We start from the raw sequence: 17674 nt of genomic DNA on the forward strand, positions 1-17674 counted from the left end.
TGTAGAAGTCAAAGCAGTTGTTCACTACTATTCAGTATGTGTATTGACAGATATATTGGAAAAAATAGCAAATGTCTTCATAGTTGTGCTGGCTTAGTAGTTAACTGCTCTAACTATAATGTGAGGGGTGCTGGGTTTAGACCCTGCAAGGGCTGTTTATTTTGTTGATGGGCATCACAAGGACTGTTAGATACACAGTGGTTAAGGCAGTTTTGTGTAGCTTTAAGAGGGTTTGCGCGTGTTTGAGGTACGGTAAGTGCTGCTAGTGTACGGTTAAACTGTTTCAGCTTCACTTAACAGTGCACAAATTTGCTTAGAATTTATATTGCAGCAATGCTGAAACCTGCTAAGCATGGCTCAGCCCTGGTAACCAGAGATCACATTCCAGTCTGATAAAATAGGGTAATGACATCTTTAATAAGTGTATTTAATTCCATGTACATAACATGCGCCTATGTGCTGTCATTACAGTAGCAAGGGGTGTGAGTCTACTGTCTGGGACACCTCAGTATATATGGATTGTACAATACTCTTTTCTGTTTGAATGTGTTTCATACATGGGTAGTATCCCAGGTTATATGCAGGCACACTGGCATGTATTGTATCATTACGTTACTACTGTTGACAGTGCTTTCCCAAGTAAGAGTAGATTGCAGAGTGTAGTACTGGAACCAAACACCCCTACATGCAAAGATGGACTCTGAATCCTCACTGTCATGTTCTTGATGTGTGAGCTGTGTGTCATTAAGTATTTGCTACTGGATATTGATCTGAAATGTGGATATTAACTGTAGACTACTGTGTGTATAGAACATGTCATTGAGGTCTGCTGTCATGTAGTAATGGCATATCGATCAGTGTTAGACATCTATCTGTCAACACATTCATCCTAATGCATAACCAGTTGGCTAGCTGATATCTGTCTGCCCTCTGTACAAATTTGCAGATGTCAGGTATCCATCTTGGCTGCTTACAAGCAATCTATGCTTGACTGACACTGACATGTCTGCCCAGCTGTGTTATGAATGCCACAGCTAGGAATCCCCACCCTGTACGCACCACATGCCATGGATACCTCAACTACACTACCACAGTCAACAGAACATGCTTGGGTACAGGTCTCCAAGACAGACACTGACCATGTTATGTAATACATGTTGCATACATGTCAGTTGGAGCACCTCACTGGCCCTCTGCAAGAGGCAATCAGATGACTGGCTGTTGCATTTAACTCTCACCCTGAGGATCACTCCTGTAATAGATGGCCTGCTGGCAAATGTCAGCTGGCATGACACCACTGTTCCCACATCCCCTACTCTTCCCATCTCTCCATGGACAATATCCTGGTACACACCTAGGAACACCTGCACCTATGGACCCCTGTACTGACAAATGTGTCAGTGTGTATTACAGAGAATAACAGTGTCTGTGTGTTTGTAAACCTGTAGTTGATAATACTCTGAGGCCCTTCACACCCAATATACACCCATTGCCATAGTTAGATATGGCTGCTGCTGTAATGGGCATTACATGTACCTTGTTACACTCTTCACCCTATGGGCTATCTGGAGCTTGCAGTACCAGCACAGCACTATTGAACAAATGGGTAGATAGGCATGGGTTACCCTCTGAGTCCTGGCAAGTGTGTGTATGTGTGCAAGTGTGTATATTTGTAGGATACAGCATTCTGAAGCCGCATTCTCCTAATACAATACACCTTGCCATACAGTATAAGGGATAGTGATGTTGTGACCATAGGAGAGCCATGACAAAGCATCATCCTACTATTCCTGTGGCATGTGCAATAGACGCATATCCCTGTAGTAGCACTCTTCAGATAGGCAAGGGGTTGTATTGCAGTCCTGGTCAATGTGTGATGGTGGGTATGTCAGAGTATTATCATGGATTTCAGTGAGTACAATATCCAATGTGGGGTGTGGGTACTGGGTATACTGTCTTTACAACATGGTACCCCCAGTACATGTCCCAAGGTCCACTTTATGGGGACCACTGTCACCATCAACCATACAGGTAACTAATTTCACTATCCATCCCAATGATGCATGAGCTGTGTCCAACTTACCTGTAACAGAATGGACACACTGACAAGGTAGTTAGCACTGATAAACCCAGGTCTCTCATATGTGTGTATGACTGTTGTGTGTTTGTCAATGTGTATATGACAATATGTCACACTATGTATTGTTCATAAACAACCAGTACATCACCCATTACCATACTGTATAAGGCCTAGTGATGCTCTTCACTTAACAAGTAACCTGGGACACACCTCATGCTAAAAGCTGTGTGGTGTGTGCAATTAAGGCCACACACATTAGTAGCAATAAGTACCTAGCTAGGGGTTTTACTTCAATGTTGCCAAGAGTGTGTGTGTATGTGTAGGGATCTACTTCAGTTTGCAGAAAATACATATCCCAGGAGGTCATCTGTCCAAGAACTGACTGGCAAATGCTAACATTTCACAGGTATCATCTTGTGGAAATTCATTCCATCAAAACTAGTAGTAGATCTGTAAATGCCATTTTCCTCACTGTATATATGTAAAGCGATACTGGGGTTGGTATATATATATATATATATATATATATATATATATATATATATATATATATATATGTGTGTGTGTGTATATATATATATATATATATATATATATATATATATATACCTGGGTGTGGATTTTGTGGACACAGCCACCTTCATTGCGGTTATTGTTGAGCTGTAATACTGTACAGTTTATGGTAACAGGTTAAGTAGTTGTCAATCACACTATCTGCAGTTCTACACCACCCCACACCCTCCAAAGAGTAGGGCTGTGCCACCCACACCAGCACACCTATGTTTACCAAGTTGAGGATTGTACTACATTGGGGAAGGGGACATATACCCTGCCAGTATCATCGTCAATGACATTACACTAGCAGACTGATAATTTCCCAATGTGATGTTGTGCCTATTCTGTCTTGGTGGAATTACATAGGCTAAAATGAGTTCCCTGCAAAAGTACATACATCCATGTGTGCATTATTCTCTGTGTATTGCATCAACACCAAAGCCTCTGTGTGTGTGTATTATACACAAACATGTGGTGTGTAAGACCCAGTACACTTACCATTGTCCACTGTAGAAGGGCTGCTGACATCAGCCACCATGCACTCACCTGTATACACCCCTCAGACCTATCAAGCATGTGGCCCATGCAGTAACTGTTATACAGACCTGTGACTTGTGTTCAACTGTACCCAGGATATGGCACAGTCAAGGTGTCACCACAGTGCCATACCCTTTGTAGGAAACAACAGCAGACCAACATCCTGCTGACACATAGACACCTACAACACAAACGGAATACATTATGGAAACCAGAATCACTCAGTGTTAACAACAGCAATAATTCATTATGGCTGGACAGCTACATATCCTGACATACAAGTATTAAACTTTAGTGCTGAAAACATGTTACACAGCATTACATTGGTACACTGTAGTACAGTCACTCTGTACATCAGCACCTATATTAGCCTGTCCCTGCACTAATGTTATGGATGACAGGGATTTGTCACAGGTATCATCATATGCACAGGGTGCATTGTGGGTTTGCCAGAGACTTAGGCTGACCCATTTGTTTGACATCATGTGTGTGTGTTAGGGGGATTCATTATTATTTGGGCTGTGCAGATGTGGTGTGCATAAGTTGAGGTACCCTAGCTGTGTTGGTGATGTGTGTGTGTATGCATGCACTCATTTCTGCCATGTAGCTGCCCTATACAGGGGTTTGTTGGACAGCTGCAGACCGTACCTGGCAGGGTGTGCAGTTCACCGTCTCTGGCCATGGACATGAGAACTGTGCCTGCCAGGGGTTCTACGGGCACTACCAGGTACAAGCCAATATATGGTACTCTCCCCTGATGATGACATATGTCCGCTGGATCCAGGTCCCTCTTGGGACTAGCCAGAGCCACATGCACATGGCCTGCTATGTTGTGGTGTCGACAGTGCCCCCCCTGCAGTGCCGGTGCTGGTACTGCTACTACGGGAGCGGCTCTGACTTGTTGCACGTCCACATCAACCTCCACCTGTTGGTGTTGCTGGCCTACATCCAAGTAGCCATTGCACTACTCCCACCATATGCTCAAGCACAGACATTCCATGGTCGAGGATTCCCACCATCTCACCCAACCATCTATCCAGGACCTCTGCAAAATAACAGTGAGCACCTGTAAGATCACGGATGTTGTCAATAACAGCAGAATGAGTAGCCCTCTGGAGCATCACACCCTGTCTGGTATAACGTTTCATATGTGCATGTGCCTCCATGATGGCCTGAAACATGCACTGGTGACACCAGCTGTGGCACTTCTGCCAGGGGCATGATGACCAGCAGCCCTCCTATGACCACCCCTGTACATCTGCCTGTGTGGTACCTCACTGGGCATCTGGCTATGGCTACTGTGTTGCCATAGTCACCACACTGTCCTGTCCCATGCCACCACCTGCCAACTGCCCCTCATCTATGGCCACTGGTGATGGGGTATGTATAGGCAATGTGACTGTGTGTGGGAATGGGGTGGATAACAGTGGGATGTCAAATGATGGCACAGCTTCAGCCCCTGACAACCCTGCCTGTGCCTCATCACACCTATCATCATTGTCAGAGTCTGTATGGACACTAATATCAGTTTGCCTGCAGGAGGGACCCTGACCCCCCTCACCACCTGTGAGGGGAAAACAAGAAATGCACTTTAAGACCTGTACATAATTGCTTAACTGTATACACACACGCGCACGCGCACGCACACACACACACACACACACACACACACACACACACACACACACACACACACACTTACAGGTGAGGTTGTACAAAGATATTACACACAGATCTCTCATTACCCATCTGTCAACATGCATGACATATGGCACTCAACAGCATGCACTGCAGCTATAGTCAATCCCTGTTACCAACATTATACATCTCTGTGATGCGTGAATTGTGTTAATAGGTGACACCCCTTCCCCTGGAACACACTGCACCCATGTAAACAGTATTGCTGTGCACCTGTTCAGTACCCTGGCATGTACTGTGCACCATACCTCACAGGTGTACAAGCCATTGCTGAATGTGTATATTTGTGTCAGTTATATTTGCTCTGCTGCTCACAGCCCCTACCTGTTTGTCCAACACATACCTAGGATGATATGTGGACAGATGTCAGTACTGAATGCCTGATGCCTGATTTGTATATCTCATCATCAGCGGTGCATGTATGACCAATAAAATACAATTACACTGACAACCTTCAAACCTTACTATGGCTATGAGGAGTGTACACACCCTTATTGACATGGCACCCTCTTCCCTGATATGCCATGGGGCCACAATACTGCATATGTTAACATTGCACGAACCTGATATGTGTCATATGACCTGTGCAATCAAATGCAGTATCAAACAAATGTGTTAGTTGTACAGATGCTGATTGAGATGCATACAATATGTTGGTGCATGAGTGTGCACACCCTTAACATGATGGTTTGTTACACCAACTGTTAAGTGTACTACAGCAGTCGCTATTCCTGGAAGGGGTATAGTAGCATGGCCCATCTACACTTGCCAGTATTTGGTCACTCTGCCCTACAAATGTCCCTAACTCTGCAGGATTGCTGTGAAGTCAGGGTTATGTCTGCCACAATTCATGAGCTTTGGATGTCTGCTTCAGTTCACTGTTGTATTTCAGGATGACACCCCCCCATCCTTAGCCTTTTTTGCAGATGCTTGACAACTGTGGGTTACACATGAGTGCCATTTTTCAATGTCCCAAATTCAGAATACTATGTGTACTGGCCTAGCCCCTGCTAATGAATGGCAAACATACAGGTGTACACTGGCACCAGCAAGAAACAGATGGGGATGGTGGGCCTGAAGTGGAGTGAGGTGATGCTTGTGAAGCACATGTACCTTAATTGATACTGCTTTTAGGTTTTGAACTTGGTCTTAGTAGACCATTACACATTGCAGCACATGCCTTTGGGAGACTTTTGATGTTATGCGTATGCTACCTGTAGAGAGCCCTGACTGATGGTTCCTGTGGAACAACTGTCCCATCTGATTACCCTAAGACAGGCCACATTTATGCAAAGTCCAGGCAATTGTCAACACAGGTACTGCACAGCCAGTACTTGCTAGATATTCCTGCAACTCCCTCAGTGTTGCGGCATGTTTCTAGGCAGCCTCCATGACCAGTTTGCAACATGTGTCATCATCTATCTTGGATGGCCATCTATTTATTTTCTACATTAATGTTGTCCCGTACTTCCTCATCACATACATGACTGTCTGCACTGTTTGCCGTGCTATATGCAATGGTGAGGAAAAGCTACATATCCCACTCCTTCATGCTACCTGTTGGGTATGGGATCCATTGCATGGCTTGTAAGATGTGTGCAAGCCATGGCTGCCTCTGCTGCAGGTGAGTGAGCAAATGTAATGGACATATGTCTTGGACAGCAGACCATTTCTTGGTGTGATATTGAGGACCTGTGCTTGCTGGAAGGTGCATACTCATGAAGAGTGAATGCTGTCAGTAGTTCAAAAGCTGCTTCCACAATATGTTATTTGGAGTGTGTGCACACATATACTTCCAGTGTTAAGGTATGTATTCCCCATATTTGCTGTCCTAACATAGGATTCCATATTACACATTCATTGCTCATATTAGGACCACATTACAGGTTGTAGGGGTTGTGAAATGTGGTATTGTGATATGCCGTTGTGTAGATCTGTAACAGTTGCCATTGTAATAGTGGTATATACACTGTTTTAGCACTGTATAAGGGTGCTGTTTCAGACATGTTCCTACTGTAAGCCATTTGTCCCAACATTATGTTCATCTCTGTGTACTCATCTTACAATGACAGGTTGTTAGTTATACTGCAGGACTCTTACATACCCTTCAGATATGCCATCATGGTGACCACTGTGATGCAGTGCAGTTAAATGCAACAATAAGTGAACATGTACAGCATGCATTATGGGTAGGTGTGTTAAATGTGTGCATGGCAAATACCATGGCCATAACATGGCCGGTGTATTGGTAAACCTAAACAAATAACACCATACTCACCAGCTACAGGCTGCTGCCCCAGAGGTATACCAGAGGGACCTACATAGTTGTGTGAGAGATGTGATGTCAGTAGCCACACCTGTGGCATTGGTTCAAGGTGGGGGCAGCATTTCAGTACATTAACAGTACAAACCCACAATACTACAGATTATACACATCTGTTCATTACTGCAATGCAGCAACAGACTATATATATTTTATCTCACATATGCATGATTAAACTCTACAGATGCAGATGGATAAGCAACAGTGGTCTGCTGATGTGCCCTGTGGCTTTAACTGCACACTCCTTGTCCATTATGTGGGAAGCACCCACATCCACAATGCTATTCGCTGGGTCTTGTCTTTGCTGGGAGCCAGGTGCCCAGAGGCTAACGAGGAGCTCCTCAGAATGTGTCGGGGGGCTGGATGGCATGACCCCCCCCCATGGCTAGCTGGTCCCTCCTAACTGCAGCAGCACACTGATGGGTGTGGCAGATGAGGTTAGTGCACCAATGTCAGACCTGCTTATAACTGAGGTTATGCAGGCTGACATCGTTTACCCTATGGATGAGCTCGTTCCACAGGGCAGTCATCTCCTGCAGATCATAGGCTGTATGGCCAAAGAGGGTGTGGTGCTGCTGAACCAGGTAGGTGATTATGACATCATTTTCCTGGGGGGAATAACCTGGCAAACACTCTCTAGACATAGTGCCTGAAAGACATAAAGAGGAAAAAATGTCTGAAGACCACATACTGCAAGGATATAATAGTTTTTAATTGACATCTCTGACTTCCCCTCATCATATCTGCATCAATAATCTGAACACACAACTCATTGGGTAGGTTTACAGCAAACCTACTGTTGGGACATATATCGTATTGTATAACAAATAGTGCAATATGTTTCTAATCATGTTCCATGTTGAAACACTATCATTGGTGGCCTGTTGCTATCAATGTCACCTGCATGCCATTGTAATGGCCACTATGGTTCCATATATGCATGTGTTCTGTTTGCTATGTGACTGCTCCAAATCTGGTGTTTTGTGTTAATGGGGATATATATGCATGCTGTTAGAAGTAATCTTAAATTGTATGGACAATTACTACCCACATATGTTCTAGAACTGTAATACAATAGCATGTTTGGGAAATCTGTTCCCAGCAGAACCACCTCTCCCACCTCATTGGCCATGTTATCAGGCCATAGCACATCTGGGACTCACCCCGAGACCTCATCATCTGCTGGTCCTGTACTACCTTCAGGTGGAAACACCTCAGGGGATAGTGTTCATTCCCCCCTGGGAGCACACACTGACAGCATCCTGTCACCTGAAGTCAGGTCCAGGGTCTGGTGCATAGGAAGCTCCACGGAGACTTGGGGATGTGCTAGACCACCTTGAGGCCCTCAGTACACCATTACAGGATCCGCATACTCCTACTGCTCAGCCCCACAGCTCAGGCACCTTCAGGGCATGAAGGTGCAGTTGTGACTGCCCATGGGTGGGGACCCTGGTCCCACTTTTTCCATTTGGGGGCTCATGGGCTTCCACTTTCCAAACACCACTCCCCATCCAAGGTGTTTACCCACCACATGTGTCATATACCACCCCTGTATGCTGTCTTGTCTGTCTTCCAACCCAACCTACCTCCCCAAATATACCAACTATCCTTCCCCAACATACCAATCTCACCTTCACAAACAAGGGCAATGTGTTCCCAACATGGATTTCACACCAGACATAACTGTCCATTTCGCATCCGCTCACTACTGTATATGTATATATATATATATATATATATATATATATATATGTGTGTGTGTGTGTGTGTGTGTGTGTGTGTGTGTGTGTGTGTGTGTGTGTCTGTATATCTGTAAACATACATCTACATATATATATATATATATATATATATATGTATAATATATATATATATATATATATATATATATATATATATATATATATATATACATATATATATAATCTTGATCTATGATGGTAAATCTAAAATAATGTCCATCATGTGTAGCAATGTGTGCAGCTAAGGCATTTTTCATGTCTCTCTTCTTAATATCATAAGTGTGGTTGTTTATATGTGTTCTAAGTGCGTTAATAGTTTTTCCTATGTAGGAAGCACACTGCTAAATATAGCAGTACAGGTACAAGTACACATGCAGTAGTAAAGGTGTGGTATATTTAGCAGTGTGCTCCCTATGTTCTTGTTATTACATAGGAAAAACATAGGTCAGGTCGTATTGGGGGAGAATGGAGGGGCCCCTAAATGATTTCTTGGAATTGAATGGCAAATGAGAGCAAATGCCTCTGAATATCCTGGTTTTAATAGTGCTATGTCCATCAGTTTGATTTTAAGGTTAAAAGCAGAGTTTTATTTGTAAATATGTGGCTGAATATTTAAGTGTATCTGTATACACATATATTGAAGTATGAAACATTGTTACTATGGGCAGGATTCACGAAGCCTCCGTGTAAGAGTTACAAGGCTTACACGGAGGCTGCAGTTAAACGGTGTGATGTCAGCATGTCATGCATATGCATGAGGGCATGCTGAATCACACCTAAGGCTTACACGGTCCATGGAAGACAGTAGGGGGCATGTCCGTAGGCCGAGCCCTGCAAACGGACACGCCCACAGAAGAGTAAAAGTCCCGAAAGTAAACCCCCATGACAGAGCCCGTGTAAATGTGAATAAATACAACACAACACATGCCCCCACAGACTACTTAACATAAAATGTACACATGAACATCTTATAAATTTTTTTAAATTGTAAAGATGTTTGCCCGTGAGTGCGCTCATTTCTTGTGGGCTTAGCCACAGTTAGCAGTCAGTGGAAAAGTATATAAGAACTAAATATGCAAAGTAAGCCAAAAAGCAATAGCGTAGCGGTAGAGACGTCGGCTGAAGAGGAGCAGGCAGTCATGGTTCGAGCCCCCCACCTTCAATTTTTATTTTTAGTGAAATAAGCACGAAACAAGTCCCTGACATATATGTACACATATAAAATTATATTTTATGTAAAATGTAATGAAATGGGCCATATATTTTGAAGAAATGTGAGATAACAAAATAATAAAAAATATCAGATGTGCCTATAGCTGAGCTACAGTTTAACAAGTTGAGTGCATCTGCCCGTAGGTGAGCAGTGGTTTAACAGGTGTAAAATGAGTGCCCGTAGGTGAGCAGTGGTTTAACAGGTGTAAAATGAGTGCCCGTAGTTGAGCAGTGGTTTAACAGGTGTAAAATGAGTGCTTGTAGGTGAGCAGTGGTTTAACACGCTGAAACTGTTTGCCCATGGCTGAGTTAAGTGTAATATGCGTGCTGACAGCCAAATGACGCGTAAGCCATCGTAACCCGTTTGCGCAGAGCTGCGCATCGTGCCAACAAGCTAACCGACGGGCAACGTTGAGCAAGCTGTAACAAAACTGCCTTTACACAGACACACCTCCTAGCCTGTGTAGACCGTCATAAAATATAAAAAGCAGTGGCCAGGTTCGAACCCAGAATACCATGCACCATAGTCAAGGTACTGAACCACTAAGCCATGACAGTTGCACTTTGAAATGCAGTAATAGCATATGTATAGGAATGAATAGAAAGATGAGCATGACAAAGCAGGTTTTGTGAAGCTGATACAATTCCAAACTGGCCAATCACAGATAAGTGCGGGAAAAATGGCATATATAAGCCCCATAGGCGGGAATACACAGCATAACCAATTGTAGAACCAACTTGCAGCCAGAATGTCAGGTGTAGGTGAGGGTAGTTGCTTTCGAGCACAGAGGTGGGGCGTTGAGGAGTCCAAATATATGGTTTGGCTCCTTGTCCACAATCATGAGGCCCAACTCATGCAGGGCCAGGTCCTGTGGGGAGCATATAGGGCTGAGGCGTGGGACCGGTTGGCTCATGATCTCACCAGTGCCACAGGGATACCAAGGACTGGTGAGCAGGTCCGTCACCACCATGCGGACCTGAAGAGATGGGAGCAGGACCAACTGAACCATTGGATCCAGGAGGCCCGGCAAATGCCCAACGCCCCACTACTGAGTAAGTTACATGTAATTATTTATGTAAGAAATTAACCTAGCTGATATTATGGAGATGTGTATTCCAATATTACTTTATTTATATTACAGCTGCAGGTGTCCGTTCTGTGAACCGTAGAGCCTATGGCGATAGGCTGGCACGGTTGCGCCACCAGGCAGGTCAGTAATCCTCACCCTGTAACTGTAAATAAATATATAAGTATGACAGTTAGCAAAAGAGTGCAGTGTAGTCACTAAGTAATAAAATGTGCAAGTAACAGTGTAAGAGGGTTTGCAAGTATTGCTTGATTACAAAAGTGTGATGCAGTCTGTAATCCAAACAGAAAAATGAAACAAGTCTGAAATAAAGTCTGAAATAAAGATGTCCCACCTGTAATATAATAGTACATAACCTGCAGCAGGCTGAAAAGTACAGCTGCAGAAGCTGAGTAAAACACATGTGTGAAATATATCCCTGTTGAAATACAGAAACATGACAGAAGTGAGACTGTTGGAAAGGATTGTTATAACTACAGGTAAAACATGTCAATAAAGCCTAGAATTAAGTACCATTCTGAATTGTAAAAATAAAACAAGTGAGAGAGTGTGAGAAAGAGTTATGAATCCACCAATAAAGTAGTAATAACTCCTGAATAAAGTATACTGCAGTCAGTACAGAATGAAATGAATGTGACAAGCAGAACCAAACAGTAAAATGTGTTGAAAATGTTACTGCAGCTGGAATGTGTATCCCAAAATCTGGATATGTTGCTGTCAGTCTGCAATATGCAGATAGTATGGTTGTCTGAAATACCAAACATCCACAGTTGTCTATAGCTATATAAAGCAAATGTAGCAGGATGATGTAGCTGAACAGAGCCAGATATGAATGTGTATGAATAAAAATGAAAATGTATATTGATGTAGCAGTAACATTCTTATCACCAACTTGAAGTAGTTATCACATAGGAAACTGTAGGCAGAACTGTAGTGTGTATATATCTGCAGCTATTAGAAATGTACAGCATATGTATTGGTATTTGAAGTTGTTAATTAAATTTTCTTAGCCTACCCTATAACCACATATAATCCATTCCACATGAAATTGGTATGTGCAATCACAATTAACACCCCTGGACATTTGTCCTGTTGGTTCATACATATTTGCATGTACGTTGATGCATCTGCCCTGTTCATACATCCAAACCTGATGGCCTGTTGCCATCAATCAACCCTGCATGTTGTTGGACTGTGTATTGCTGTTCAAAATATGCATGTGTTATGCTTGCTGTTCAATGGTTTGAATATCTGGGTGTTTGGTTAATGGGAATACTAATGCATGCTGTTACAACTAATTGTGAATGGTATTGTACGTTACTAACCCAAACTGTCATAACATAATGCAAAACATAGGATGACAGGGAAGGCGGGTTCCAGCGGACCCACCTCTCCCTCCTCAGCTGGCGAGTGCACCTGGCAGTAGTGCCCAGGCTGGACCCTCCTCCGGAGGCCCAGTGCCACCTGCGGGTGGAAGCGCTGCAGGGGATGGGGCTTGTCCCCCCTCTGCAAGTGTGGTTGGAGGAGAACATCCACTCACCCTCCGTAGTGTCCGGATTGTGGTGCGTAGGGAGATCCGGGAAGCTGTTCTTGGGCCCCTACGCCAGCTTGAGGCACAGGTGGCACAACTAACGGGTGTGCCTGCTGCCCGGCCTACACAACCCCCCACACAGCCCCATCCTGGGCTGTGAAGGCACAGTGGCAACTGCCCATGGGTGGGGTTATCAGTTCCACTGTTGCCATCTGTGGGCTCATGGGCTCTAGATATCCAAACATCCGTCCCCGTCAATTGTGTAACCCCCACACATGTGTCATACACCGCCCCTGTATGCGTCTTGTTTGTCTTGTCTGTTAACCTACCCAACCTACCTCCCCAGCTATACTGACTTCCCGTACCTGACATACCACTCTCACCTGAAAAAAAAAAAAGGGCACTCTGTACCCACAAAAAAATGATGCCCCATACATAGCTGCCCATTTCGCACACATGTCTGCTGGACATGGAAACTGTCAATTACAATTGGCTGTACAACAAGTATTATTGTTGTCCTTAAGGCTTCAAATGTCACACCAAATTACAAACATATGCACAGCTGTTGCTGATGAAGAAATGGGCAGCTATGGGCCTTACCTACATCCCTCCTGCAAAACCCAAGCTTGTTTCCCTACTGTCTTACCCTCTTTGTGACCCCTTTTTCACCACTTTCCTGTCTCCCCATTTTCATTTCTTTCAAAGAAAATAGCGTGGGTGTGCGCAAGAGTTAGCACTTTTAAGCAGTTGTAAGCGGGTGTGGGTGGAGCTGAACGCCAGTGCGCATGTGTGAGCTCCGCACAAACCAGCGCTAACCCGGTTATAACTGCTTAAAGGTGCCTTAGTCACTCTGAATGACAAGGCCTGTAGTCTGCTCAAAAGCAAAATAAAATCTCACTGTCAGTCCCGAACGCAGGACCTTGGAAACAGTAGTCTGCATGACTTACCACTAAGCCATGACTGTTATATACGAGCATTGTGCTACAATAAATATATCATGTAATAGTAGGAATGAATGTAAAGGGAATATAGGATGTGTAGTACACAAAGCATGTCATGTATATTTACTGTCAAATGTAGTGGATTTCTATAATAGTAGTGTGTGAACAGAAACAGCCATGCTAGTTGGTAGCTAGTAGGTAATAATGTCACTGTAGCACCTTGCAAGCCACACACATACTCACAGCAGGATAATCACTGCTCATACCCCACAACCTCTTACAGGAACACATCCGGACTAAGTAATAAAAAATGTGGATCAAAGGCCCAAAAACAGGGACACATTCCAAATAATGCTACAACAAACTTAGACAGTTGAGAGAGTAACAGGTTCTGCATTTTGTTGGATGTTTGGAAGGGTATGAAGTCTGAAACTGAAATGTTTGTCACTATAGTCTGACTTGAGCCCAGAGTGATTTGCCAGAAAAAGCTGTTTATGAGATATTGACCAAAATATGAGGCAAAATGTGGACAACCTGCAAATATCTGTACACTTGAGAGGTCTGACACTGCCATATTTAAATAGTTAAGAGCCTAGACATAACAACAGTGACTGAGTTACAGGGATGCCCCACAGACTCCCTGTGAAATTTACAAACAGTAGGCAGAAAGGTGTTACAACACATGCAATGGTAACTATGAAGTACTGAAAGTATGCACCACTTGCAAGGCAGAAATAGTGTAGTAATACATATGCTCATGCCATCCCACAGTCACAACTGCAGAATACCAGACAATTTAATGGGTGTACCCCACTGATATGTACCATTCTATGGGGCAGATAAAACATGCACCTGAGAGTCTCTGGGGCCTGCTCAGCAGCATACTCAAATACCCTAATAGATGTCAAGGCCCACACCATGGCCAGACCACACTGCATGCAGTAACACCCTAGCAGATATAGCAAGCATTCCAAGGTGTGAATGTACATGGAAATTAGGAAAGCCACAGCAACACACTACAGTCAAGACACCTAGCAGGCATACAAGTAGTGAATGTAAAGGGCAAATATTGAAGCCATAGCAACAAAGTGCAAGAGCCACTGCTATATACCAGTTACACCACATGTCCCAGAGGAAAGCACACACACCCACATCAACAGTAGTAGTAGTCTTAGGTGTCAGTGTACATACACACTTAGTACAGGAAACTGGAGAAATGAATGGAGAAATGTTAATCTACAACACAGCCAGAAATATGAGAGAGATACTAACCTTTACACTCACAGAACAGTGTCCACAGCATACCAGCATGGTCCCTGCCCTTAAACTCTGAAAGGGCTACGCCTATCTCACATACCTTTTTATAGCACTGTCCTGGAATCACAGTGAGAACTGCAATCAGTACACAACTGGCTGCATGCAATTAGCAAATGCTGGCTAACAATTGGTGCAGAGGCCATCACATGGACATATGCAGATACCTACAAAAGCATGCTGTACTCCCAGTCTACACATGCAATACTTTCATTGCACCCTGTGGAGGTAGGGAGAGACAGAGAGAGACAGAGAGAGAGAGAGAGAGAGAGAGAGAGAAAAAAACATACACAAACAAAACCAGTCATCAAAACCCACTCAAAAGCTGACAACTGCCAACTGGAGCAGCAAGACACCAAACCAAACAGCAACACAAGCAGCTGTGACAAACACAGGTAATGTAAAGTAATACTTTAAAAGTCTACATACTGTGAACCCTCCATATGTGTCAGTGGTCTGTATCCATATGTATATGAAGATGTGCATAGGGCAGGGGACATACAGCAACTATCAGTGAAGGCTGTACATACATATGTATGTGAGGGCATCTATGTGCACATATCAATGTAGGTTGAATGTAGGTTGTAGTGCAATGTACAAAGTAGGTTTCACAGTTATGTATGTTTAGCAGTATGTTAGTGTGTGTATACAGTTTTGTAAACAAACATGTTGATATACCTATCATATGGATACGTATGTATGTCAATATATGTACGTATGTATATCTATCTATATATATATATCTATATATATATATATATATATATATATAATATGCATATATGTATACATACATAGAGAGGGATGTAGGAATACATAGACAGATGTAGATAGATAGAATATGTGGAAACATATATATGTAATACACACATACAGACATAGATATATGTAGATATATATACATAGACAGACAGATCTGACTATCTACAAATATGACTTATATGATGATCTCACACTCCCGCTGTCCCACCCCCTCTGTCACTCTCACCCCCTCTCTGTCACACACCCCCCCTCTCCATATCTATAGCAATATATGTACATCGATTTATATATGTGTATATGTATACAGACATATATATATATATATATATATATATATATATATATATATATAGACATATATATATATATATATATATATATATATATATATATATATATATATATACACACACACAGAGAGAGACAGGCACACACAGCAGGAGACAGAGACAGCAGAGAGAGAGAGGACACGGAGGAGGCACATGTACAGATAAACAGGTGCCCCAGACAAAGGCATGGAGGAACACCAGTGGAACGGAGACGAGACCACACACAGATATGGACACACACAGAAGGAACACACACACACAGACACGAGACAGGAACAAGTGGACATGGACACACAGACAGGAAGGACATAGTGGACATACACACAGGACACACAACACACACACAGTGGACTGACAACACACGAGACCAGACAACCAAGGACACAGAGACACACATGGAGACACAGACACAGAGACCAGAATCCACACCCAGGCACATACACACAATACACACACACAGGTGGAGTGGAACGAGACTTGTCAGCAGACAGTAACAGTGCCCAGGCATGTAACTGACACACAGGTCCCACTGGATGCTTGCATGGACATCTGGTGGACAGTCAGCTGGGACAGGAAAACGGAATGGGAACTAGACTTGCCCAGTGGCACAGCAAGTAATATCTTGTGGGAAACGAAAGTGGAATGAAAGAAAGAAGGAGTATATGGAGGGACTAGGGAAGAGCAATTGAAGAAGGCCAGGCAGGTGGCCCTTGGTGGATGGATAAGGAAGGTGGAAATAGTGCATTAAAAAGGAGAGTAGACATGGTGGAATGAAACGGTAGAAGGACAGGAAATATATAATTTGAAACAGGGAAAGCAGCCCACTTAGACAGGGATGTGGAGAGAAAAACGGAATGAGGTGGATGGTGATCCATGTACTTAGAGATAAAACCAGGAAATTAATGAAGGGGTTGCATTGTGTTGTGTTTCTAATTGCCTAGGGAAGACAGTGGTGGTGGATGAAAGGAGCATTGTGAAGTGGTGGAGCCCAGGGTGGCTGAAGGGGAGGGAGGGGCATGGAGGGTGGACGGAATGGATTGTTGGGTCAGAGGGTAATGGAAGGTGGAGTAATGGATATACCTCGGCCATTACATGCATCCACCCAATAGACAGGGATGCTATATGTGAGATATGTTGTATCACAAACAGTCGAAAGTAGCATGTGTAGTATGTGTGCCAAATTCTGCCGATGGCGCATTTTGGTTGATACTGGCGCTATTTCCTTTTTTCAGGACCATGGCTCACTAAATGCAATCCAGCATACTCTGCAGCCGAGGATGAGGAAATACACCAGAGCCTGTAAATTATGCAATACTCTTTTCCCGCGACCAGCCAGAATCAGCAGGAGAGGGCTGCACTGTAAGGCACCTATCTGTCAGTAAATGACATAGGCACGCATAATAGACATAAGAGCAGGTACTTACATCACTGCAGGATTTAATCAGAAATGTCCATTGGGGCCGCATACGCTTGATATCCACAGGCAACAGGCTGCCACAGGTGTTGGGTGGTTACACATCCCCACGACTGGAGGGACTACTCATAAGTGTTGTGGCTCCATT

The sequence above is a fragment of the Protopterus annectens genome, chromosome 2.part0 (assembly GCF_019279795.1).
Source record: "Protopterus annectens isolate FY-2018-M chromosome 2.part0, PAN1.0, whole genome shotgun sequence".
NCBI classification, from domain to species: domain Eukaryota; kingdom Metazoa; phylum Chordata; order Ceratodontiformes; family Protopteridae; genus Protopterus; species Protopterus annectens.